The sequence below is a fragment of the Alexandromys fortis genome, unplaced genomic scaffold, assembly GCF_014885135.2.
Source record: "Alexandromys fortis isolate MF-2015 unplaced genomic scaffold, M_Fortis_MF-2015_v1.1 scaffold_16, whole genome shotgun sequence".
Lineage (NCBI taxonomy): Eukaryota > Metazoa > Chordata > Mammalia > Rodentia > Cricetidae > Alexandromys > Alexandromys fortis.
Window position 1 is genome coordinate 5,629,660 of NW_026067893.1, and position 25,677 is coordinate 5,655,336.

Sequence of the window (25,677 nt, forward strand, 5' to 3'; positions counted from 1 at the left end):
TCTTACATATTGTTCTAACCCATTTCTAATATTCTGTGTAGCCCACGAGCTGGCTTACCAGGGAGGATCTTAACCTGCGTCTGTCTGGAGTGGGAGCATCATGGCGACTCTCTCTCAGCTTCTTTTTCCCACAATTCTGTTCTGTTTTCTCCACCCACCTAAGGGTTGGCCTATCAAATGCAAATGGGCCTAGGCAGTTTCTTTATTAATAAGAAATCACTCCCACATCAGAATGGCCAAAATCAAAAACACTGATGACAACTTATGCTGGAGAGGTTGTGGGGAAAAGGGAACACTTCTGTATTGCTGGTATGAATGCAAGCTGGTACAACCCCTTTGGATGTCAGTGTGGTAATTTCTCAGAAAATTAGGAAACAAACTTCCTCAAGACCCAGTAATACCACTTTTGGGTATATATCCAAAGGATGCTCAATCATGCCACAAGGACATGTGCTCAACTATGTTCATACCAGCATTGTTTGTCATATCCAGAACCTGGAAATAACCTAAAGGCCCCTAGACCAAAGAATGGATAAGGAAAATGTGGTACATTTACACAAGGAGTACTACACAGCAGAAAAAAAATAACGACATCTTGAATTTTCCATGGAAGTGGATGGACCTAGAAAACATTATTTTGAATGAGGTAAGCCAGATACAGAAAGACAATTATCACATGTACTCACTCATAGGTGGTTTTTAAACATGAAGCAAACAAAACAAGCCTACAAACCACAATCCCAGAGAACTTAGGCAACAATGCGGACACTAAGAGAGACTTATATAGATCTAATCTACATGGAAAGTAGAAAGTAGAAAAAGACAATATCTCCTGAGTCAATTGGGGACCTTGGAGAAGGGTGGAAGGGAGGAGGGGAAAGGCAGGGAGAGGAGCAGAGAAAAATGTAGAGTTCAATAAAAATCAATAAAAAAATTTAAAAAAGATTTATTGAATGATTTCGAGGTGCTTGGCATGTTGAAGGAGCCAAGAGCCCATGGGACAGCATGACACCTCCCTAGAGGCTTTCTGTCTGAGGAATTATAATGTCCAGCCTGGTTTTTTGCTGATTGTTGCAAAACTCCTATGTAGTAACCCATTCTGAAATGTTGCCAACTATATATTTGAAGGGTGAGCGGCAAGATTTGATCTTTTCAAGTTTAAGTAGAGAATTAATTACTAAGGTTGGCATTGTATACTTAACTCTAAGGATAGCAAATTTAATAAAATGGCATAAAAAGAATGTCCAAATGCTGGGTTAGCTCAAATTTTAGAGTTCGGAACTCTTAAATATGCTCTAGTGTCATTTTATGTAGAGAGATAGATAGATAGATAGATAGATAGATAGATAGATAGATGATAAAGGTCTTCAAAATAATGTGTAAAATATAGGATGTTAAAGAAAATACATGAGAAGCAAATAATGGGTGAGTTCAGGAAGCATGTAAATAAGGGTCTGTGGCTTGAGTTCTAATCCCACTCCACCGGTGTTAGCCATGTCACTCACATGTTTGCAGTTTCACATTTTCATCTTTATGATAAAAGCAATGGCCACGCATATTCACAGCAATAGAAGTTTAAATGAGTGCTCAGCCCTAAATGGGACATCTGCATCACACTCCTCTCAAAGCTCAGGGATCCCCAAGAAAGAGGAGGAAAAAATACAGGAGTCAAAGGCAGTGGAGGATCACAACCACACAGTGCTTTCAGGACCCAGCAAGGAAGCTGCACACCGGAAAGAGTTCACATTAGCTGCGGCAGAATTCACAAGCTCCAGCCAAGCAAAATCTAATCATGGGGGGGGGGGGTGGTCAGGAACTGAGACACTATTGGCAATTATTGGCTGTGGAGGGGAAAGTTAGTTTACTTCAAGGATGTAGGCTCCATCAGGCTACCTGTGTTCCAGAAGATGGGTCCATACTCATGAATATGCTACCGATTCTGAATGGACTCAGTGGGTTAAAAGAAGAAAGAAAGAAAGAAAGAAAGAAAGAAAGAAAGAAAGAAAGAAAGAAAGAGAAAGAAAGAAGGAAGGAAGGAAGGAAGGAAGGAAGGAAGGAAGGAAGGAAGGAAAGAAAGAAGGGTGAGAAATACAATAGTTCCTCAGGCTGTTGTGACCCCCAACCACAAAATTATTTTTACTGCTACTTCCTAACCATAATTTTGCTAGTGTTATGAACTGTAACATTTTCCAGTGGTCTTAAGTGATCCTTGTGAAAGGTTTTTTGACCCCCAAAGGGGCTGAGATCCATAGGTTAAGAGCCACTGCTTTAGGAGATGGGGCCTGCCTTCAGAAAGTAGGTCACTGGGAGCTGGTTCTGTCTCCTCCTCTTCCCTCCTTCCTGTCTCCTGTGAAGCAAACGGTCTGCTCCTCCATGCGCTCCCACCTCACAGGGCCATGAGACTGAGGTCTGAACTCTCCGAAACTGTGAGCCCAGATGAGCCTTTCTTCCTTAAGTTGTTCTCTGAGGCGTCTGTGTGAGAGTGAGGAGAAACAGTAGCTGGTGTGCTCCCTCACAGAGGAGTCCATTCTGTCTTGTTCATAGCTACTTTCTGTGTAGAACACAGTGCCTGTCTCACACTCGAAGATTATAAAGGAAGACAATAGCTCATCTAAAAGCTAACCTATAATTTGTGTGACTTCCAGATGAATGGTGGTGTGACTGAACAGGAAGAAGCAAAGCACCTGGTCATTTCTCCTCATCCCAACTTGGAAGGTCCAGATGTCTAGGCCTGGACTGGAATTAGGCTAGCTGGCTCCGGTGTCCAGCCTCTGCCCTCCAGGTGAGCATACACCAGCTAAACTCTCATTTATGCCAGGTACATAAGCCTATCTGAAGGACTCTCAGACTGCCATCATTTCTGCTCTTCCATAGATTTCCCCATGTCTGTGTTGAACCTAACAAAGATCTGTAGAGGCCATTGCACTGGCCCAGGAAGGCGGTTCTCAGGTGGTCTGCTTCTGAGGTAGTGGTGGGATAGGCTGAAGAGCCACACACTTGCCACAGTGCTGTTAGATATTGGACCAATGCTTCTGCAAAGCAAACGTGATTATCTGGTGTGGAAAGTCCTACTGTACATGTGTTGCTTTGGTTAATGAATAAAGAAACTGTCTTGGCCTGTGCTAGGCAGAGTAGAGCTGGGCAGGGTGGGAGGGACTAAACTAAATGTTGAGAGGAAGAAGGTGGAGTCGGGGAGAAGTCATGTAGCCCCATTGAGGACAGATGGCGGAAGCCGGAAGGAATCTTACTGGTAAACCACAGCTATATGGTGATACACAGATTAATAGAAATGGGTTAACCAAGGATATAAGAGCTAGCTAGCAATATGCTTAAGTGATTGGACAAGAGTGATTTAAATAATATAGTTTCTGTGTGATTATTTTGAGAGTCCGGGCAGTCAGGAAATGAGTCTAAGCACCCGGGAATGAACAAGAGGCATCCTCCAACAATTATCCTCCCAATTTTAAAAACCAAGACGTAGGTAAGGCGAGTAGATGCCTCATCTGTGATCTCTACTCTCCCAAGTTTCCCAGCTGATGTTTCAGACTGAGTCTTTTCATTTGTTAGTTTCTTTAACAGAATAGTAAGTGGAACCCCAGGGAGATGAAATAACTTATCCAATGCTGCACAGCTACCACAAGTATATTCTGACCCTCACTATTTGTATTCTAGACCCCAAGGTCTGCACATATTCACTAAAGGCATCTAGAAGGACCGCTTGACTCTCTTTCACTGTGTTTCCGTGGTGTAGTTTTCAGTAGGTTTTGCTTTCTAAAACGAGCTTATTTTATTTAGTCAGAAGGAGGTAAAAGGGGCCAAGTGGATGTAGAGAGGGATAATAATGACCATATTTCTCTTCCTTCATCAGGAAGTATTGGGTGGCCAAACTGCCTCAGTTTTCTTTGGGTGGCAGCTGGAAATCTCTCTCTCTCTACTTCCCAGGGTATCCTCCTGCCTTCTACCCGCTTTCTTCCCTTTTCCGTTGTCTCTACTTGCAGGTAGATGGTAAGAGGAGAGGATGGAACAACCCTTAGGATTGTCAGATAACCCCTCCCAACCCTTTCTTCTTCCTTGTAAGACTTTAATGATCACTTCCAACTGTTTTATAGTACAGGAAGAACACAGAGTGTAAATTATGCTGTGAAACACTGATACAATTGAGTCCATCCTGCTTCTTAAAACAATGCAGAGATCCATTTGACAAAACCAGCTAGGTTTATGTTGCAAAAAAATCAAACTGCAGAGCAACAATCTTAGTTATGTAAAAATACATTCTTTGAGCCGGGCGGTGGTGGTGCACGCCTTTAATCCCAGCACTCGGGAGGCAGAGGCAGGCGGATCTCTGTGAGTTCGAGGCCAGCCTGGTCTACAAGAGCTAGTTCCAGGACAGGCTCCAAAGCTACAGAGAAACCCTGTCTCGAAAAACTTAAAAAAAAAAGACTCAACAAAAATACATTCTTTGTATGTATATGTACACACATACCTATGCATGTGTGTTTCCATTTATGCTTATATACTAGGGAATTTGGGATACATGCAGTAAGAGGTACTTGTCAGGGATAATAACACAGATGATAGCAATGGTACTAAACCCTGAAACCACAAAGCAAAATGGAGACCAGACTGTCCTAAACGTGTTCAGCTTAGCGAGCTTTGCTGTTACATAAGCTTTCTGTGTCTTAGATCCTTGGTGCACTACTATCTTCTTCCTTCTTTACTCTTTGACTTACTTCCTGCTGCTTGTGTGCCCAGCCAGCAAATATGTACCCAGGATTACAGCACCTTCTGGGTTTAATTTAATTTCTAAGAATCAGCATCTAACAGCAATTAAGAGTTCTGTGCTGCCTTGAATGTAGTTGGGACCCACGGATCATTTCCTAAGGCACGGTGAAATTTACTGTTACTTTTTAGGACAGTTTTTCAACAGAAGTGCTGAGAAATGACAAGGTCTATGAGTTGGTGTTTTTCACTGCCCCCTGCTCCTATGGAGATGGCAGCTTCTGCAAACAAGCCTAGGAGAGGCAGAGGGGGCCGCCCTTCCAAAGTGCCATTGCCTCCGAGGAGCAGGTCTGGTAGTGGTTTGTGTACAGTCAATTGTGCTTTTATCTTTCTTAATTCTGCCTCATCTGACCCTGCAACACACACACCATTGTCTTCCTTAGCCTAAATTAAACAGCAGTTTGATGATCTTTTATGAAGTCCATGCCCATGACCATAGAGTTATGGGATGGGAAGCTACTGTGCTCTTTGGACTAAATTACCATATTTCTTCATAGCTGGGTCTCCTCAGACATGAACCAGAACCATTAATGGCATCTGCCTTCCAGGCTGACCCTGAGTGTCCACCAATACACTATGTTGATATAGCAGATGAGCTGCCATTGGGTCCTCAGGCTGTTCCGATTGCCTTTGTCAGGAGGACAACAGGACAAATAGCCAGGTAGGAACAGTCAAATATGGAACCTGCACAGTTCAATCAAGCAGATTGGCTCTGTAAGAACTGTCATGAGAGAATAATAGAGAAATATGAGTGTGTACAGAAGAACATGGGGAATGTTTTACAGAGAACATTGGCAAGAGAGGAAGCTTCTCCCACTCTGGGGCCATGCTGAGACACTGAAGATGGGGTTTGATGAGGAGTGAGGGTTGGACTGTGGACCCTACCAGGGTGAAAAGATGGCTTATTTCTGGGTATCTCTCTTTTCCAGCTGCTGTAGGGTGTTGGAGGGAGTGAGCTACTTCTTGATTCCCGGCTGCTCAGCCCTGAAATAATCACACAGAAACTGTATTAATTAAATTACTGCTTGGCCCATTAGCTCTAGCTTCTTATTGGCTAATTCTTACATATTAATTTAACCCATCTCCATTAATCTGTGTATTACCATGTGGCTGTGACTTACCAGCTAAACTTTTCAGCGTCTATCTCTGGCGGCTCCATGGCTTCTCTCTACTTCACCCTTCTTTTCCCCAGCATTTAGCCTAGATTTCCCTGCCCACCTAAGTTCTGCCTTGCTATAGGTCCAAAGAAGTTTCTTTATTCATTAATGATACTCACAGCACACAGAGGGGACTCCCACAACACATCCCCTTTTTTATACAGTACTGTAAATGCATGTAAAACACTAGGCATTTTTTTGATATATATGTACACATGATGGAGGAAGGACATTGGTTAATTATAATAAAGAAACTGCCTTGGCCCATTTTATTGGTTAGAACATAAGTGGGTGGAGTAAACAGAAGAGAATGCTGGAAGAAAGAAGCTGAGTCAGGAGTCGCCATGATTCTCCCACTCCAGACAGAAGCAGGTTAAGATCTTCTCTGGTAAGCCACCTTGTGGGCTACACAGATTATTAGAAATGGGTTAGATTAATATGTAAGAGCTAGCCAGTAAGAGGCTACAGATAATGGGCCAGGCAGTGTTTAAAAGAATACAGTTTCTGTGTAATTATTTCGGGGCATAACCTAGCCATGCGGACAGCCGGGTGCCGGGGACACAGCCCTGCCGCTCCTTCAACATACACATATACACACAATCAGTTCTTTGTTTTTGTCTGTGTTATTCAAGACAAGGTCTCTCAGTGAAACCCTGGCTGTCCTGGAACTAGTTCTGGAGACCAGACTGGTCTTTACTCAGAGAGATTCACCTACCTCTCACTTCTGAGAGCTAGGATTAAAGGTGTGGATCACCCAGTCAAAATCAGTTGTTCCCCATGGACTGTGTAGATGACAACATCCTATTATGACATCAGATCTTTCTGAACTCACAAAGATCCACTTTGGGCTTTAAAGGGGTTTTGCAGAGATTGTGGGTATGACCCTTTTCAGGATTCCAGGGCAGAATACAGAAACACAATATCCCAACTGTGGCTTCTTAGGGACTTTGCCTTTGATGCCCCAGCTGTATCCCATTTCCAGTGGTGTCCAGAAGCCCTGATCCCCTAAGGCAGTGAATCATGGGGACATCTACAGGCCCAAACTCACATTCAGTAAAGTCACGTTCCTATAAAGTCTGCCTCCCAGAGACTCATATGGACATCAGGACCCTCCCTGTGCTGTTCTGGGCTCCCAGAAAGTCCTGCAAAAATCCTTTGTATTGTTTCTTCAGCTAGAAACCAACGAGGAAATGAAAAGGAATGCCAATGCTTAATTCAACGTCTACCTGTCCACTACAGTGAACCCAGACTCTATGTGAGACATTTTCCCTCCCTTATTTTTTGAGAAAAGTAAATTCCAGCATATTCATGTGTGTGTACATTCACACATGTGCACATGCATGGGGGTCATGTTCATGCCATGGCTTGAATGTGTTTCTACAAGAACAACTTCAGGGCGTTAGTTCTGTCCTTTTAGTATGAGAGTCCCAGGGTCTCAACTGGGTCATTAGACTTCACAGCAGGTACCAACATGACCCACAGAGACACCTCTTTCTGGTCCCTGGTTTGTTTTTTTAATGTATGTCTCAGTTGCTCTTGATGTGTGTGAGATGAAGACCGGTGGCATAAATGCACTGAACACAAACCTTTGTCTTTTCTGCTTCAAAGGCCTTGGAGGAATGCCTCTAATATCTCTTGGCTTCACGGCTCCCTTCCTGGAGACAGACCTGGCTGTGGATTTCATCCCGAGCTTTGCAAAACTGAGCCTCCTACTGTAACAGGCAAGCACGACAGCTCAGAGGAGCCTGTCCTACCCGCGGTGGTGCTGATGCCAAGAATGAGGCATGTAGCAAGTAGATACATTTTGGATGAGAAAGATCAGAGTTCAAGGACTGGCTTTTCTAGGTATTGACTATGTGATCTCGTAATTTATCCTCCTTTGTAAAAAGAGATTTCCTTGTCCTGCCCTATCCTGCATCTACTTCTAAATAATCACTCAGGAGCTTAATAGTAATTACAAACTGCTGGGTCTATAGTTCAGGCTTATTACTAACTTGTTGAAATAGGAGCGGCGGCAGGGCTGCGTCCCCGGCACCTGGCCGCCCTCATGGCTAGCTTATGCCCCGAAATAATTACACGGAAACTGTATTCTTTCAAACACTGCCTGCCCTGGCTAGTTCCAGCTTCTTATTGGCTAGCTCTTACATATTGTTCTAACCCATTTCTAATATTCTGTGTAGTCCACGAGCTGGCTTACCAGGGAGGATCTTAACCTGCATCTGTCTGGAGCGGGAGAATCATGGCGACTCCTTCACTAAGCTTCTTTCTCCCAGAATTCTCTTCTGTTTACTCCGCCTACCTAATTTTCTGTCCTATGAGGGCCGAGGCAGTTTCTTTATTATAATTAACCAATGTCCTTCCTCCATCATTTCCCCTTTTTCTGTTTAAACAAAAAAAGGCTTTAACTTAACATAGCAAAATTACATATAACAAAACAGTTATCAAGTAAGAATTACAGTTACAATATTTATATCTATTTTATCTTTTATCATATTAAGGAAAACTATAACTATCTATTCATTTTTCAACTCCATCAAAGACTCCAGAAGGATATAATACTACCTAAGTAAACAAGAAATAAGAAAACTCTAGAAATGACAGAGACATCTCGCTGCTTGGACAGTCACCCAAAGTTCCTCTGTACCGTTGGGGCATCCATCTTTGGCCTACAGGCCTATAGTATCCAGCAGACACCTCCACGAAGCAAAAAATTCCAAAAACAGTTTAGTCACTTTCTGCTGTGTCCTGCAGAATGTCTCGCAGACTCTTTCATGAATCAGGAACCCCGAAAGACCATCTCACCTTTAGGCAAGTTCAGCAGTCCTCTCTCTGTGGGTTCTCTGTGTCCAGTTTATGCAACAGTCCAGGCAAGAACAGTTTCTTGCCCAAATGGCTATTAAACTCCATAAGGATCCTCTTCGATGCCCATCTTCCTCTTGAAGTAGCTGGTGCTGCCAGGAGCAGACGTGTCTCCTTGTCATGAAAAGTCCTAAGTTATTAAAATATTTTAAATGTCATATTCTGCAGTCTTTGAGAGATATGAAGAATGTCTATCTAACTGAAAGATATCTCTATATATCTGGAAAATCTAACTAACATGACTACAAGCTTAACTATTAGTGATGATTATTTATTAACAACCTATATTTCCTAGTTATACATTACATTTTTAAATGAACTACACAATCACAATACCTTAATCAAGTTCAAAAATACATATAACAAAATTGACCATAAAATCCATACCAATGCAAATCGGAAACTGTATTCTTTCAAACACTGCCTGGCCTGGCTAGTTCCAGCTTCTTATTGGCTAGCTCTTACATATTGTTCTAACCCATTTCTAATATTCTGTGTAGCCCACCAGCTGGCTTACCAGAGAGGATCTTAACCTGCGTCTGTCTGGAGTGGGAGCATCATGGCGACTCACTCACTCAGCTTCTTTTTCCCAGCATTCTCCTCTGTCTACTCCGCCTACCTAATTTTCTGTCCTATGAGGGCCGAGGCAGTTTCTTTATTATTAACCAATGAAATCAACAGATAAGATACAAGACCCACCTCCATCACTAACTATCTCTTACATTTAAATTAACCCATCTCTATTAATTGCCTCTTGGCAATTAATACCTCTATGCATTGCCTCTTGGCCTCTGGCTTTACTGGTCCTCTAACATATTGTTTCTTGGACAGTTGGCTTGCATCTCTCATGATTCTGTCCTTTTTTTTTCCCATGTATTCAGTTTGGCTTTCCCACCTAGCTATGCACTGCTTTGCTATAGGTCATAGTAACTTTTATTATCAACTGATGAGAGCAACATATATTCACAGCATACAGCAGGGCTATCCTGTAACATTTCCCCCTTTCTGTCTAATCAAAAAGGAAGGTTTTAACTTGAACATAGTAAAATTATAAACAATAAAACAGTTATCAAGTAAGACTTATAGTTACAATAGCTACTCTATTTGTATTTTAAAAAATTAAAAATATTTAATTATCTATCCTATCTTGGTGAGTTTCAAATATTATATCTAATTTACCTTTTTATCATAACAAAGAAAAATTATAATTATAACTATCTAGTCTTCAACTTCATCCAAAATTTGAGAAGGAAATGATATTATTACCTGAGTAAGAAGGAAATGCAGGTTAGTGACTTCCAAGAGTGTAAGAAATGACAAAAACTGCTAGCTGCCTGAACAGTCACCCAAGTTTCCTCTGTAATGTTGAAACATCCATCTTTGGCCTACAATGCCCATAATCTTTTCTGGAGTACATTGGTGCTATCAGGAGCTGACATGTCTCACTGTCCTGAAAAATCTGTTATTAAAAGATTTTAAATGCCATATTATGTAGGTCTTTGAAATGTTTGAAGAATACCTATCTATCTGAAATATATTTTTATATATGTAGAAAACCTTATTAATAAGACTATAAGTTTGGCTATTATAGATGATTAACTGCATTTTTATATTTTTCTTATTTTTAATTATGCCTTACATTTTTGATTAAGCTATAAAGATATAATACCTTAAACAAGAGTAAAAATATAGAGTGAGCATAACAAAATTAACCTTAAATTTATATCAATAAACTAAAATCCATACCAATGTAAAATATTTTGAGGTTAGCAGTTGTTTTATATATTAAGGTAGAGTCAATAATCTACCTGTTATCCTATTTATGTATCACTCCTGAGAGCAACCAAGCTGTGCCTTGTTTTCCAGCCATGCCAACGAGGCGCACCTGTGTCAGGTACAACGTTAGCAGCACATCTGCTGTGAAGATTTCTGCAGATTGTAAATCCTTTGTCAAGAGCCCACAGGGTGAAGAGATGTTTATGCCTCTGTGGGACTGAACCAGGCACTTCTGTGTGTGTGAAAGTCAATGTGAATGTCTGTCCTGTTCTCCAGATGAATGTGATCAGGACAGGCATTATGAATACTAGGACATCCTTCAAGCAAAATCCCAGGAGCTTTGTGTCTCCAGACTGGTGTTTCTCTAACTTTGAGCACTGAGACACAATAAGTTTTTTAAAAATGCAGAAAAGATATGTACAAATATTACATCTTACTTTAAAAAGAACTTAAGAAATGTTTCTAGAGTGAAGATTTGGGGTCAGCAGAGTGGAGGCTGAGATTCTGCATTTCGACAAGCTCCCATGTGATTCCTATACTTGTGATTTGATCAGACATAGAACTCCCAGTAGAACCTTCTGTGGTGATGGCAATACCCCAAAGCTACCATCGCCACTAGCTACAGGCGACTGAACACTAGTGTCTCCAGGGGAACTGAATGTTAGTGGTAATTACATTTAAATAGCTAGGGAGCTGCAGTGATGACTTGGCCAATACAGCTCTCACTGCATAAGCACGGGGGCTTGAGTTTCAGTCCCCAGCACCCACATAGGCCAGCAACCAGGAGTGGCAACACATGCCTACAACACCAATGCTGGAGAGGTAGAGACAGCTTGCTAGCCAGTCAGTCTGGCTGACCTGATGAACTTCAGATTCAGCAAGAGACCCTGTCTCAAAAGTAAGGTGGAAACCAATATAAGAAAGCCCCTAACACTGACCTCTGGTACCATATGCCCGCCCAGCTATAGATACACAATTTAAGTAGTCCCATGTGGCCAGTGGCAAACTTAGTAGGTAGCACAGTCTCAGAGTGTGGATTCATTTGTCCTGGACTTTAATGACTCTGTGGTGGCTACTGGTACCTCTGCAGTGTGAAACTGGTCTGTGATGGAAGCTCAGACATTACTTCCCCCATCCTTTCTCAGTTGGCCTTGAATGTCCCAGGGCACATGCTGAGTCACCCTCTAAAAGCTCAGCTGCCTTTGGGGAAGGTTAAATAGGTCCCGGGAAATGGAGGCAGAAAATGCCAGCAAAGCAATCACTGGCTGTTGCTTTAAAGTGCGGTTTCAACTTCTGGCAGTGTCAAGTCCACTTCGTCTTCCCCACCCCAGCTGGAGCCTTCTCCTCATCCTTCAGGGTTCAGCACAGGCATCACTTCTTTCTGGAATCTTTTCCTCAGTCCTCATGGGCACCCCTTCCTCCATAGACGTCCTGTCTCCATCCCGAACCCTTCACCCTTGCTTCTGCACCGAAAGGGGCAGATCTCAGATGATACTGAGCTGATCTGAGCCTTGCCTTCCCTGGGGTTTGCAGACCACATCGTTCCTTCTGACCAGCTTCTCTCTCATCATTATACGTTTTTGCGCTCGGGGATTGAATGACTCTAAAAGCAGACAGAATAGGTAACAAAAGTAAAACGTGCCATTTCACACAAGGTTTATGTGCCAAGTGTTGCTTTAACTCATCCCATCCTTCCCCAAACCATACAAATTTGGTGGCAGTGGCCCCTGACATTTTGCAGAGTGAAAAAGAGAGGCTGGGAGAAGCTAAACTGAACTGTCACAATGAACTTGAACTAGGCACCTGACTCCGGATGTAGGGTGTCAACTTACTATTTTCTTGGATAATGATGAGACATAGAAGAGACAGTTGCTCTTGGAATCAGATATTCAGATATGGCTGATGACCACACATGTGCCTCCTTGGATAAGCTACCCAGCCTCAGTGATCCTGTCCAGAACGGGGCTAACCACAGGTACCTTGAAGGGCTGTGATGGCAGTTGAAGGAGACCTTACTGCTGAACAGTTCGAGGCCTGTAACAACCACAGTGTCACCAAGGAGGTTGACTGGTCCGTGAAGAGCTGGGTGCTATATTTCATGGATGGCTTTCTCCTCAATTTTCTCATTCCCCTTTCTTGCCTTTTCTGAATCATCCTGAGTTAGGAACATTCTACTTTGGGACTGGAGAGATGACTCAGTAGTTAAGAGCACTGGTTGCTTTTCCAGAGAACCTGAGTTTGATTCTTAACACACCATGGCAGCTCACAACCACCGGTAACTCCCATCCCAGGGGATCTAACGCCCTCTTCTGTTCTCTTCAGGCAGTGCACAATGGGGTGTACAAACATGCATGCAGGCAAAAACACCTATGCGTTTAAAATACTAAAAGGAAAAAAAAATAACTTTCTACTTTGTTTCTGATTCCAGGGAAATCATGTGACCTGCTGCTATATTGATGACGAAGCAGAAGCGTGGCTTAAGAAGCCAAGTGTGCTGCAGGAAGTCTGGCAGGTGAGGCCCCTCTGCCCCACCAGCCCTCGGTTCCCACTGTGAGAAGTGGCCTTCTTCCCAAAGGTTCAAAGGTGGAAGGGTGTTTCCTAGTTTGACGCATTGTTCTTTCTCTGCTGCTGCGGGGACTTGGACCTCAGACTCTTTGCTCTTAGAAAGGAACCCGAAGCCTGGTTTCCTCCTACCTCTACCTGCCCCCTTACCTTCTCCTTAAGGGCCTTAATTCTGACCCATCATCCTGAGTCTGTCTGTGATGGTTGCCCTATTCCTTTTGCACTTGGATCTTGGGGAGGGTTTGACACTTTGCATTGGGTCAGTGACCCGGTGTCACGTACTGGCATTAACAGCCACAACCAGGGAAGCAGTGGAGGATCTGTCTGTGACGATGAGGTTTAGTTACTACCCATGGCTTGGATTGGACTTTGATAACCCCCTGGTGTGTTTGTCAGACTCCCTGGGTTTTCTTCCTGCTGTGTCATTTATCAACTGTATCCTCTTCAACGATTTCCTTCACCGTTGAGGCACCTGTCCCTTTGCCTGTAAAATGGAAGGAGTTCTCTCATAGCACCTTAAAAGGGGTAAAGCACACAGTATGGTCGCCATGTGAGGGCGGTCTCCATACACAATGATATTGCCACTATGATGTCCAGATGTGTGAGTTAAAGCATGAAAACATCGTTCCCTTCTTTGGTGTGTGCACAGAACCACCTAACATCTGCATTGTCACACAGTATTGCAATAAAGGAAGTCTGAAGGTAAGCAAAGGTATTGACTCTTCTGTCGGTCTTCACTAGTCAGAGAGTGGAAAACCTTACCCACCTCTCTCCCACTCATCCATGTACAGTTCCGTTCTGGTCTCGTTAAAGTTCTGAACTACCTCAGGCTTCTTCATGGGATCAGAGTAAGGTGAATCTGTTGACTCTCGTTTTCCTTTGGAAAACACATGAACTTGGTTTGTTCTATAATGTCACCCCTCTTCTTGAAAGTCACCCCTTCCCTGGCACATGACCATCAGGTTTGCATCATGGAAAAGATGAGTTGGTGGAATTCCAGACTGTATCCTTTCTCCATCTCGGGCGAGACTATGCAATCTTCTGTGAAGATTTCCACTCAGGCCCCACATGCCTCGCCTCCCATGAGCTCCAGCTGAAAAGACATGACCTCCATGATCGTCTGTCCCTCTTGATGGAGGGAGCTCACTGTGTGTCAGCTTCAGTCCCGGTGATATTTGGAATAACTGTGTTTTCTAGGATGTTTGAGAAACTCAGATCACGAGAGGGACTGGATATTCAAGCTCTCATTTGCATATGACAAAGTAAAGCATCACAGAATCTAACTTAAAAAATACATGTCATAGTGCTGCTGAGTTTTCCTTCATTGCTGTTGGCTCTCCTTAAGTGTCTTTAAATGGATTGACTCCCCCCCCAGTTTAAATCTAATCACTTCAGTCAGATGTTCCATGATTTTCTCATTCTCTAATCACATGTCAGTATGGAGGGACAAAAGTGCTTGAAAAACCAAAAGTGGACTGGATGCTGGACTTGCCCAGTCAAGAGATAGAGGGGAGAACTTCTTGTCCCAGAGAGAATTCCATCAGCAGTCTGCAAGTTGAGCTGGGGAGGATATGTCTTTCTTCTCTCCAGCCCTTGCATCCTTACCCAGAAACTGGGGATTAGTACTGCAAAGCTAAAGGTGTGGGCTGGAGGTATAAATCTGAGAGGGGGGTGAAAGACATAGCTTTGATTTGGGGCACAAGGGGCTATGACGGCAGTAGATAAGAGAAGGACGATGATCACTGTAACAGTGCTGTGACTACCATTAATGAAGAAAGAAACTGCCTTGGCCTGTTGATAGGGCAAATCTTAGGTACCCAGGGAAAACTGGACCGAATGTTGGGAGAAGGAAGGCGGAGAGAAACGCCAGGATCCATTGCTGGAGAGAGATGTGCTGAAACTTTGCTGGTAGGCCACAACCTTGCGGTAATACACAGATTAATAAAAATGGGTTAAATTAAGATGTAAAAGTTAGCCAATAAGAAGCTAGAGCTAATGGGTCAAGCAGTGATTTAATTAATACAGTTTCTGTGTGGTTATTTCAGGGCTAAGTTAGCCAGGCAGCCGGTCAAAACAAGTGGCCTCCTCCTACAAACCAGTCTCCTATATAGGGTGCACATCAGGGTCTGGCGAGGACCATTCAGAGTTTGGTCCTCTGAATGAGTTTGGAAGGAATGAGAGAGAGACTCATTCCTTCCATGAAGCTAGGGGGTAGGCAGGGAGTGGGTGGCTAGATCCCAAAGCTCAGATGACTCTTTGTAGGTGTACAGACAGACAGATGGTGGTGAAGGATGAGGAAGGCAGGTGTGCAGATGAAAAGACCAGCTCTGGAGTGAGCCACAGCCAGTAAATATGATCCAGCAACTTGAGGCTGTCTCCTCAGACTGGACTAGCATGTAGCTGTCCTTAGTGTGCTGTGTACGTTTCTGCCATTTAAAAGGACCAAGAAAAGCACCTGGAAGTCAATCCTAGAGAGAAAGGTGCTCTGACTTCCCCGTGGTAGAAGGTGTTAGTGCAATCTCCAGTCAGCACTGCCCTCATCAATAAACAAGCCCCGTAGAGGACTTCCTGCTGGAGGCTGGGCGGCACAAACATGAAAGCTCAGCCCTGTCCTTACTGAGGCTCGGGACACTGAGCATTGGGTGACCGCGTAGTCTATTCCTATCTGTGCTTTTGTATAAGGCGACTGAAGGTTGGCCTGTGTGGCTTCAGAACCTTTCCTTCCTCAAGGGTTGCACTGCCCTTTGTTCCTGAGGAACCAGGTTGGTCTGGCGAGACTCTGGCTTTCTGGCTCTGGTGGAAAGCTGGCTAGCATCTTGTTGCCAAGCAAGGTAGGCAAACACAGCCTTCTCCATGACTGTGTCTCCAAGGGCAGTCCTGGAAAACCACCGTTATTACGGCCGTAAACCTTTAATGAGTAGCTGTTAAAGTTTTGCTTTACTCCGGGGCTGTTTGAGGACAGATGAGGACTTCTGACTGTCACACATCAATGACAAACAGATGCACATTTGCCAGCGTTTCCCCTACATCAGGCACCAGAGAGACTACCAATGAGCTGAGTTAGAGGGCTGAGTATTTACTTTGGATCTGATTGTAGGAAGCATAGGGGATCAAGACTCATTTCCTGCCCAATAGGGATCCCAAGCAGTGATATGATCTTGCAAAAGGTTTTGGAAAGCACAATAAAGTCTGTAGCGTTACAGATGGCCCTTCCTTTTTAGGTAAACGGAGCATCGATGAAGTCTGAGGATGAGGGACGATTTAACACAGAAATTAGCCTAGAGATTTAAATTTGACTCTATCACTTACTGGTCACATGACCTTCACTACCCTGAGACTCAGAAATAAAGATAATATCAGAGTCCTTCTCTGAAAGTTGATTTGAGAGTTAAGTATATAAAATGTTTAGCTCTATGGCTACCCCATAACAGATATGTAATAAATGTTAATTTTTAGTACTAACATAATTCTTCATACTTACTAATAACGTCACAATGGGTCTTAAAAACTGTGCTCTCTTATTGAAATCTCCTAAGAATTCTATGACGTAACATTGCTCTGTCTGAAAATGGTACCGTGAGCTACATGTGCTAATAAAGAACACTGGAAATGTTGTTAGTCCAACCTGGGATACGTCTCAAGTATGAAAGCAATCCACGAGCAATTTGAAATCTCACCGAAAAAAAAAAATCTCACAGATGTTTTCATGTTGACTGTATTTGGAAAAAAGATCTTTAAGCGCACCACATTTAATTCTCAGTATTGTTAAAATGATTTTCACTTGCTTAGCTTTTCTTAAGATGGCTGCTGAAAAAATTAGAAACACGCCTATGACTTGCATTGTGCTCTGTCAGATGTGATCTCACTAATTAACTACCAGCAGTAATTGCTCCATTTTCAGGAGGGAATAAAACAAGGCCTCATCAGGTGACATCACCGGCCCAACGGGTCAGTGTCAGCTTGGAGGTGTGGCTAGTTTGTCTTTAAAGGCTGTGTTTCCTCTCAGGCTTCCTGCTAAGCACCAGTGAACACAAACATGAGAGTCGGGTATAAGAGCCCTGGAGACCTTCCAGAAATTTCCAGTCGAGCGAGTGGTACAAGTCACAGTCAGGTGCCTGAGTGCGTGATATCTACCTTATGGATCACAGACACACTCGTAGTTCTGTTTGTTCTCGGACAGTATGCATTTCCACGCTGTTTTGTTAGGAAGAAAAATGAAAACAAAAGCTTGCATGCCACCTTGTGGAGATCACTGCATTCCCAGAACCCCACCATCCCTCAGCATGTTGATTTTGTACATGTGAGCTCCACGAAAGCCCCTGCCTTCCACTGGGCACTAAACTGCTCTTTCCTTACTGTGAGGCAGGGGACGGGAACCCATGTGACACCGTGATAAGTCTCCTGCCTGGGGCTGGACCGGCAGGGGCAGAAGGAAAAACATTGTGTGTCTGCAGGGCCAGGGAGAGCTCTGGCTCGCTCTCAGGTCTCACCAGATCACACACTTGGATTTTAGCCTACTTGATGTGAATAGGGGTTCAGTTTTGCCATCTCAACAGCAAGCCTACTGCCAAGATAAAGCAACCCTGTCCCCTGATATAGTGATATATCCATTCTCTTAGTCACATCCTTGTTGCTGTCTGTATTGGTCCACATTTCCAAAGCATTATTGGCCCTAGGGTGCTTAACTTGTCAGCATCACTTGAGGTGGTATCTAAGAGGCTCAAGGCTTAGGGGTCCCAAGCTTTAAGAATGCCCCCCTCAGTCACTCCTTACTGTGCCATCCAGTGCCTCCTGAGTCAGCCTGCCTGACCACTTCATCCTTCCCAGTTGGCTCCTTGCCTAATGGGATCTAGTTTGCTCTTGTGTAAGGGTGTTGGAGGCATGCGGTCTCCCTCCCTTCTCTCCCACTGACCTTAGCAACACCCAGAGCACCAGAACCAGAGTGGTGCTCAGGGCACGAGAAGAGGCTGGGCTTTGAAGACTGTGAAGCCTGGGGTTGTTCCAGCTCCATCCCCGCCTACATGTGAGCCTTCAAACTGCTGTTTCCTTATGTGAAGAATGAGAATAGTCACCTGCCTCAGAAAAGGTTACACATGACATGGGTAAAGCACACATAGTATGAAGAGCTCATGGATGTTTATTATTGTCTAATTGTCTATCACAAATCAGTCCCGTAGTGTGAGTTTCCACAGAAGCCTGTGGCTAGCAGCCATGTCTGTCTGCCTGTCATTGGCCTTTTTCCTCAGCAGAGGGAGCTGGAGCTGGTCAAGGCCATGGTTGGAATCTGACCTCAGAGTGCCCAGCCTACCTCCATCACTGCCACTGCACTGCCTGGCAAATGACTTCTCTACCTCTATTTTCTGATCCGTAAGAAGAGGCTCATGATGATGCTCCCCTCCTCTCTAGGATCATTCAGGAGTATGACAAGAGTTAGTTTACTTAAGTGGCTGTAGTCACACCTGACAGTGTTTACACCTGACAGTGTTCACATTGTACAGTATTCACATCAAACAGTATTCACACCTAACAGTAGTCACACCTGATAGTAGTCACACCTGACAGTAGTCACACATGACAGTGTTCATATCTGACAGTATTCACACCTTAAAGTATTCACATCGAACAGCATTCACACCTAACAGTGGTCACACCTGACAGTTACCCTTAAAAAGAAAAATAAAATCCTATGGGCCCCTATAGTAAGGAGGCTCTGCCATTTGTTGTCAGAGGTTTCTGTCCTGCCTGGTTCTGCAGCTGTTCAGTCCCAAAGAAATACACAGAGATCTACATAAATTATAAATTGGTTGGCCTAGAAGCTCAGACTTCTTATTAATTAATACTTTTATCTTAAATTGGCCAATTATTCTTGTCTATGTTAGCCATGTAGCTTGGTACCTTTATCAGTGAGGCATTCTCATCTTGATACCTCTGGGCTGAGTGACAACTGCAGACTGACTCTTTCCTCTTCCCAGAATTCTCCTGTTCTGGTTGCCCTGCCTCTACTTCCTGCCTGGCTACTGGTCAATCAGCATTTTAGTAAAATACAAGAAACAAATCTTTACAGAGTATAGACCATTGTCTTACAGCACTGCCCGCATTTTGTCCCACCAGGCCCCTGCATGGTTAGCTTAGCCCCTGAAATAACAACACACAAATTGTATTCATTTAAACACTGCTTGGCCCATTAGCTCCAGCCTTCTACTGGCCAACTCTCACATCCTTATCAACCCACCTCCATTAATGTGTGTAGCACCACGAGGTGGTGACCCTCCAGAAAGATTCTAGCCTACGCCCATCTTGGGTCAGAGCTTCATCGTGTCTGCCCCGGAGAGGAGCGGTATGACGTTTGCTTCACTTCCTCTTCCTCCCAGCATTCTGTTCTGTTTACTCCACCCACCTATGTTCTAACCTATCAGGCCAAGCAGTTTCTTTATTAACCAATGACCTTCCTCCATCACAGCACTTCCCCCCCTTTTCTTCAAAACAAGAATTCTGAATCTAATATCCTTTGTTTAGCTTTTCTCCTGACGATTATCCATAAAAACTTGTAACCAACACTCTAAACAAAGGAAAATATCCATAGTCCATTTTTTGGGAATGTGGGTGTAGTTTTCCAGGCTACTTCCTGCTGATTGGGGGCGCTGATAATCTTATGGAAACCTAAAGAAAATGTAGATTATGGTCAAGTCCTGACTGGAGTATCCCGTGAATCTTGATCATCTCAGCCAGCAGTCTTGAATCTGTTCTGTATGTAGAACTCAGACATCTGGGCCATCTGCTCCTATTGGAGATTTCTAAGGGAGTGTTCCTTGGTCAAACCTGATTTTTCTTTACTCAGAACGAATCCACAGCCTCTCATTTCCTGAGACTCCACACCTGCATCAGTGTCCCTGCTAAGGCACATTGGAGAAGAGCTGATCTTGGTCGTCTTTGTCTTTGGACCGGCAACGAGAGCAGTACCTGGAAACAAGCGCTGTTTAGAGCCACTCTCTAAACCTGTTCTGAAAATAGAGTATTTCCTCAACCTCTCCACCCCAGGCCAGTGTCCTGCTTATTTGCCAAAGACAAAGAATGACTGCTTCAAAGTAGCTAATATACTGTAGAAATGATGGGATGGAAATGCCAGGCTGTGTGTTGCTAGGTAACAAGCCCACATCCCAGAGGCACTCTCAGTCTTCATTATCAACTGATGGACTCTCGAGGAACTCCTCAGATAAATTCAGAGCAGTAAGACACATAGTACTGTCTCCTCAATTCCAGTGGCCATTGCTGTCCCTCAGGTTTGGTGGGGAGGGAAGGAAAAAGGAGGGAGGGAAAAGGAAAGAGGGAGAGAGAGGAAGAGGGTGGGATAATTGTGCATGCGTGCAAAAGTTGGCAAATTGGCGCACCTTATTAATGAAAATACAGGCAAACCTCCCAATCCTGGGTGATGGAAGATACAATGCCGCTTATGTGGAAGGTGGCAGATGCAGCAATAGGATACAGCCACTAGATGGCAGTCTAGCTTTATGTCCAACCACTAAGGCGCCACCATTGCCCTCCTGTGCCTCTGAATCTTTGCTTAGTTCAATAAGTGCCTGTGGCATCAAGTTCAAAAATTGCTTCGACTTTGATTCCTTTTCCACCTGAGCATTTCCTGAACACTAGGGAAAATCATCTGCTTTTAGAATCCTTGTTCGTTTGACCATCAACCAAGAAGTGGAAGCAGGGATTGAGAAAGGGTCTCACAGAGACCTTAGCTTGGAACTCACAGAGATCCACCTGCCTCTGCCTCTCGAGTGCTGGGACTAAAGGCATGGTCCATCAGAGCTGTCTAGAGTAGTGGTCCTCAACCTGTGGGTTGTGACTCCCTTGGAAACCTCTAGCTCCAAAAATATTTACTTTATTATTTATAACAGTAGCAAAATTGCAGTTATGAAGTAGTAAAGAAAATAATTGTTTGACTGGGGGTCACCACAACATGAGGAACTGTGTTAAAGGGTCATAGTCTCTAGTCTTAGGGAAGTTGAGAACCACTGTACTTGAGCATAGGGGATTTGAACACACTCATAATAGGAGAACAGTCGGTTGAAGTAAGAATATTGGCTTAATGGATTAGTGAGTGATTACACTCACTTCCACATCTGCACACCAAGTCTTTACCACCAAACTCCATAAGCAATAGGAAGGACTAACATGTTTTCAGTGAGAAAATGTTTTTAATGAAGCCATTTGTGTGACCTGTCCCTGACCTTCCCCCTCTCCTGCAATTCATAGCCGCCACTTACAATTTCTCTCTAGAGATAATGCGAGTGAATGAGTACACGTCACAAGAATCCCGCTAGGTGGTAAATTTAATGAGTTAGAACCTAGCCCACTGAAGCCAGAGGGTCTGTGGAAGTGGAAACAGGCAGGGGCTCGCTAAGAACTCTCTTTTCTCAGACTGCAGCTTCGTTGGGGAGCAGCTCATAGCCGGGAAGTCTGTAGAACCAGAACATTTTGCATCTGTCATCATCTTTTTCTCTGACATTGTGGGAGTCACAAAGCTGTGCTCTCTCAGCTCCTCCGTGCAAGTGACCAGTCTCCTCAATGACTGGTACAGTTTGTTCGGCCACACAGTAGAAACCCATGATGTGCACAAGGGGAGCTGTGATGCACACAGACTCCTTATCCACCGTCTCCAGGCTCACGGGGACAGACCGCATCTCATTTCATCTCCATTCACTGCGGAAACGCCATACTTCATTGGTTTGTCTTCTCGGGAAGGGGTTTGATTAGTCCCAGGGGTACATGCGTGTCCAGAGGCACTGTGTGTGGGGCAGTAAGAAGACTTAGTCGCCGAAGGGATTGTCTTGCAAGCTGGAAGACTTGAATTTGATCCCTAACCAGGGCTTTGTGGTACAAAGTTCTCAGTGCTGGGGAGACAGAATCAGGGAGATTGCTGGGATCCACTGGCCAACCATCTTAATTGGTGAGTTCCAGGCCAGTGAGAGACCTTGGCGTCTCAAAAACACGTGTCCTTCAGATTCCAGGAAGCTGATAGCTGCTCCCTTTGGATCCTCTGTGAGCCTTGACTTCTGTTGGTATGATCCTTAGCAATCCAGGGTGAAGATAGACTCTTCAAATTTAGACTGTCAGGCTGAGGCTAAAGGGGAGTGGCAGCTAAGTCCCGCATGGTGCTACTCAAGGGGGCATGTAAACATGGTCCCCTGGAGTGAGAAGAAGATGGACAGCAAAGCCCAGATAGTGTGACTTTTGTAGTGGTGCTGATGCTGCTCTTCGGGTTGTTGGAGCTCTTTGGAGGGAGAATCAGAGCAGTTACAGGATGCTGTGTTCCTGTGCCTTCATATACCTGCAGGGCACAGTAGAACCACTCTGCCCATGTCCTGGGGCAGACAAGGTTGGGGGGACAGTGTGGCCATATCCCTGAGTGACAGATACTGAGTGGGCATCCCCAGAACTCTCCACAAATGCCAATGGCACAGAGAACCTTTGAGAGCTTATCCCTACCCCTGCTCTGCCTAGGACACCGTCCGCTGGAATTTCCCTCCTTGCTTTCTCTCCTCTGGGGCACTTGACATGGGTGATTCTGACATCCGGTTTGTGTTTGTGAAGGTTGTTCTCAGGAGAGAGAATGTGGCCTAGAACAGGGTTAAACCTTGCATAGTTCTGGGGGTCATCAAGCGAGAAGTGTTCCCACAGGTGGAGGCATTTTTTCTGCTTGACTAATATAGTGGCCTTCCACACGGTTTTTCAGTTCTACTGGATATAACTGCGCCTGCGAAAGGCTGAGGCCTTGGGCTTTTAGGCTTCAGTTACTTCCATGCCAACAGGACTCTAGACTCTGGTTTTATTAGAAGGACTGGTGAAGGAGGGCACAGATCAGAGATACAAATGTTTAGATGTGTGTGTGTGTGTGTGTGTAGGTGACCTCATTGAGACTGATGTGTAAGCACTTCTAGGTCCTTGCGTGGCATGAGAACATTTTGGGTTAGCTAATATGGACTCTGCTTGAGAGATCCATTTGATCCTTCGGGATATGCCCAACTTGTACTTGGCTGTTTGTCTAGTGGGTTCTGACCTTGGACTAACTAGGGAAATATGGCACCATGGTTATCAACTCTAGAGATGCGAGCGCTAGCTATGAGAAAGATGAATGGTGTGTGGAGGGACCAGGGCAAGAACAGACTCTGAAAAAATGCTGGACCTAGGCGGAATGCAGATCAATGAGAGTCAAGCTTTGGAGTATGGGGCCTCAGGGGAGGGGCTGGGAATAGGGGGTCTTGTTGTCTAACCCCATCTCCTCATGGACCCGTGCGTCCCTCATGGAAAACCAAGGGCATTTCATTGTGTCCTTTTCAGGTTGAAGCCAGCGGAGATGGTGATGGAGCTCAATGTGCAGATGAGATTGCCACCATGTCCTTGCGTTTGCTCAGCCACCACCCACTTTCAGACTGGGCACGTGCCTCAGGAAAGACTCCAGCTCTGGACAGGCCTCCACAAAGGTAGACAGAACTGAAGGCAGGCGGCAGACCGTCCCTGCGTGTCCACAGGTGGCTCTGGAATTGAGCCCTGTGTCTGAAGCTTTTAGGAATACAGTCCTTGAATGGCTACAGTGCCAGGGGACCACAGAAAGCTCCTAAGTTTCCAGTGATTTGAACTGATTCATGAGGATAAGGACACAGAAAGTCCGAGATGTTTGGAAGGCAGAGGTAGGCCGAGCATGGGAGCCGTCTGGGCTGCTGTTCTTCAGGCCTCCCTTTTACCATTGCTTTGATACATTCTCTTTTTGTCAAGCTCATGGGCCTGTGACCTGCAGGTGGGTGATTCCTACCTGGCTTCATATTCTTTCGTTACACTTTTGGAAAAAAAAAATTGAGGAGTCTTGCAGCTGGGAGTCACAGCTGAAGTTGGCCTCAAATTTGGGATCTTCCTGCCTCAACCTCCCCACACATCTCGATACCCCTTTGAGCAAATGCTTCATCTTCTCCCTCTGCATGAGTCCTCTCCACGAATTATGTAGCCATGGTCCTGCTATCCAACTGAAAACAAACCCGGTCTCCAGCCAGAATCCATTCCTCGAGTTCATGCTGCCGTGGGCTTTGTTTACATCTGCAGCTCGTAAAGAATGTGGTTAAGGCTCGCCTGCTGATTTCTGCAAGAAGTGCGTACACCTGTAGAAGCGCTCCAGGCGCTCTGGGTCACATATTTTCAAACACTGCTCCGAGAGGGCATTAAATAAATACGTGTTGAATTAATTTCCTCTATGGACTTGATGGCCCATGTGGAGCCCAGCCCTGGGGAAGGCAGGCGGTTAGACCTCTCTATTGTTCCCGCCTTAGGTCCTGCGGTGGCCGGTGTGGTGGGAATCACCATGTCTGTTTGGGGACACTGTGAACATGGCATCCAGAATGGAAAGCAGCAGTTTGTGTGGGTGTCATCTGCAGCGCAGTGTCCCTGTCCCCTTTATCTTTAACCGGTGGGTATTTTTAGAAACTCATTTGCATTTCGTCTCTTGTTTTCCATCTGGAAGATAAACTCATTATTCCCAGGAGACAGCCTGAGCCACCAGCTGTGTAGACAGCATTGCTTTTCCTGTGTGCTCAGTGGAGCTACAGGAAAGCATACGGCTTCCTCCTTTTAAATCCCCCCCCCCCCCCCAACCGCCATGTGTGTGTGTGTGTGTGTGTGTGTGCATGTGTAGGGCAGATCAGGTATTCTCTCTACTGCCATCCACCTTATTTTGGGGGACATCAATTATTATTCCATCTTTGTAGTTGTATCAATGAGGTATATTTGCTTCTAGCCCTAGCCCATCTGCTTACCTAATCATATTCAGATAATAAAGACTTTGTTAAATCTGTCTTCATTTGATTTGTAACATAAACATTTGATGCTCATACCTGTTCATGTATACAATACACATATACATATACAAACACAGACACCCACATGCATACCCATATTCATATACACACACCCATATACATACATACACTAGGTATATATGTGCATATATACACATGGAGAGAGAGAGAAGGGAGGGAGGGACGGATGGAGGGAGACAGAAAGGGGATGAATATAGATATCATAGTTAGAAATTTTTATAAGAGCAGTTTCCACAAATCTGTATCTAGTGGCGTGTGCACACGTCTGTGTGTGTACACTAAGGATACCTACTGGAATGTGTATTTTTCTTTGGATATCTATGTTGTGTTTAGTACGAGTTAGAATTTGCAGCAGACATTACAGTGAGGGTCTTTCTCTTAACCCCTTGTAGAGAAGTTCTCTGACAGGAAGGCAAACAAACACTGTGTGGGGCTACCAGTTAAACCTGAGCCGAACTCAGTGACTGGTGAGAGACACTGGCCTTTCACAGGCAGAGAAGGCCCAGGCGATTTTGCCTCCCTAATGCTAGTCCCACAGGCTGGCTTTGCTTCCTTGCCTCTTGGTCTGTAAACTCCTGTACTGGAGGGTTTGAAGTACAAAGGATTGAAAGTTGGTAGAATATTTGGATTCTATGAAGTCTAGAAGTCCTTGGAAAAGTTGTGGGAATGGCTTCTAC

General features: G+C 44.5%; 1 pseudogene; it reads left to right on the forward strand.

Annotated features, from left to right (window-relative positions):
* The window catches only part of LOC126504003 (guanylate cyclase 2G-like), a 34,436-nt pseudogene extending 9,699 nt beyond the window's left edge, over positions 1 to 24,737 (forward strand).
* The last annotated feature ends 940 nt before the right edge of the window (positions 24,738 to 25,677 follow it).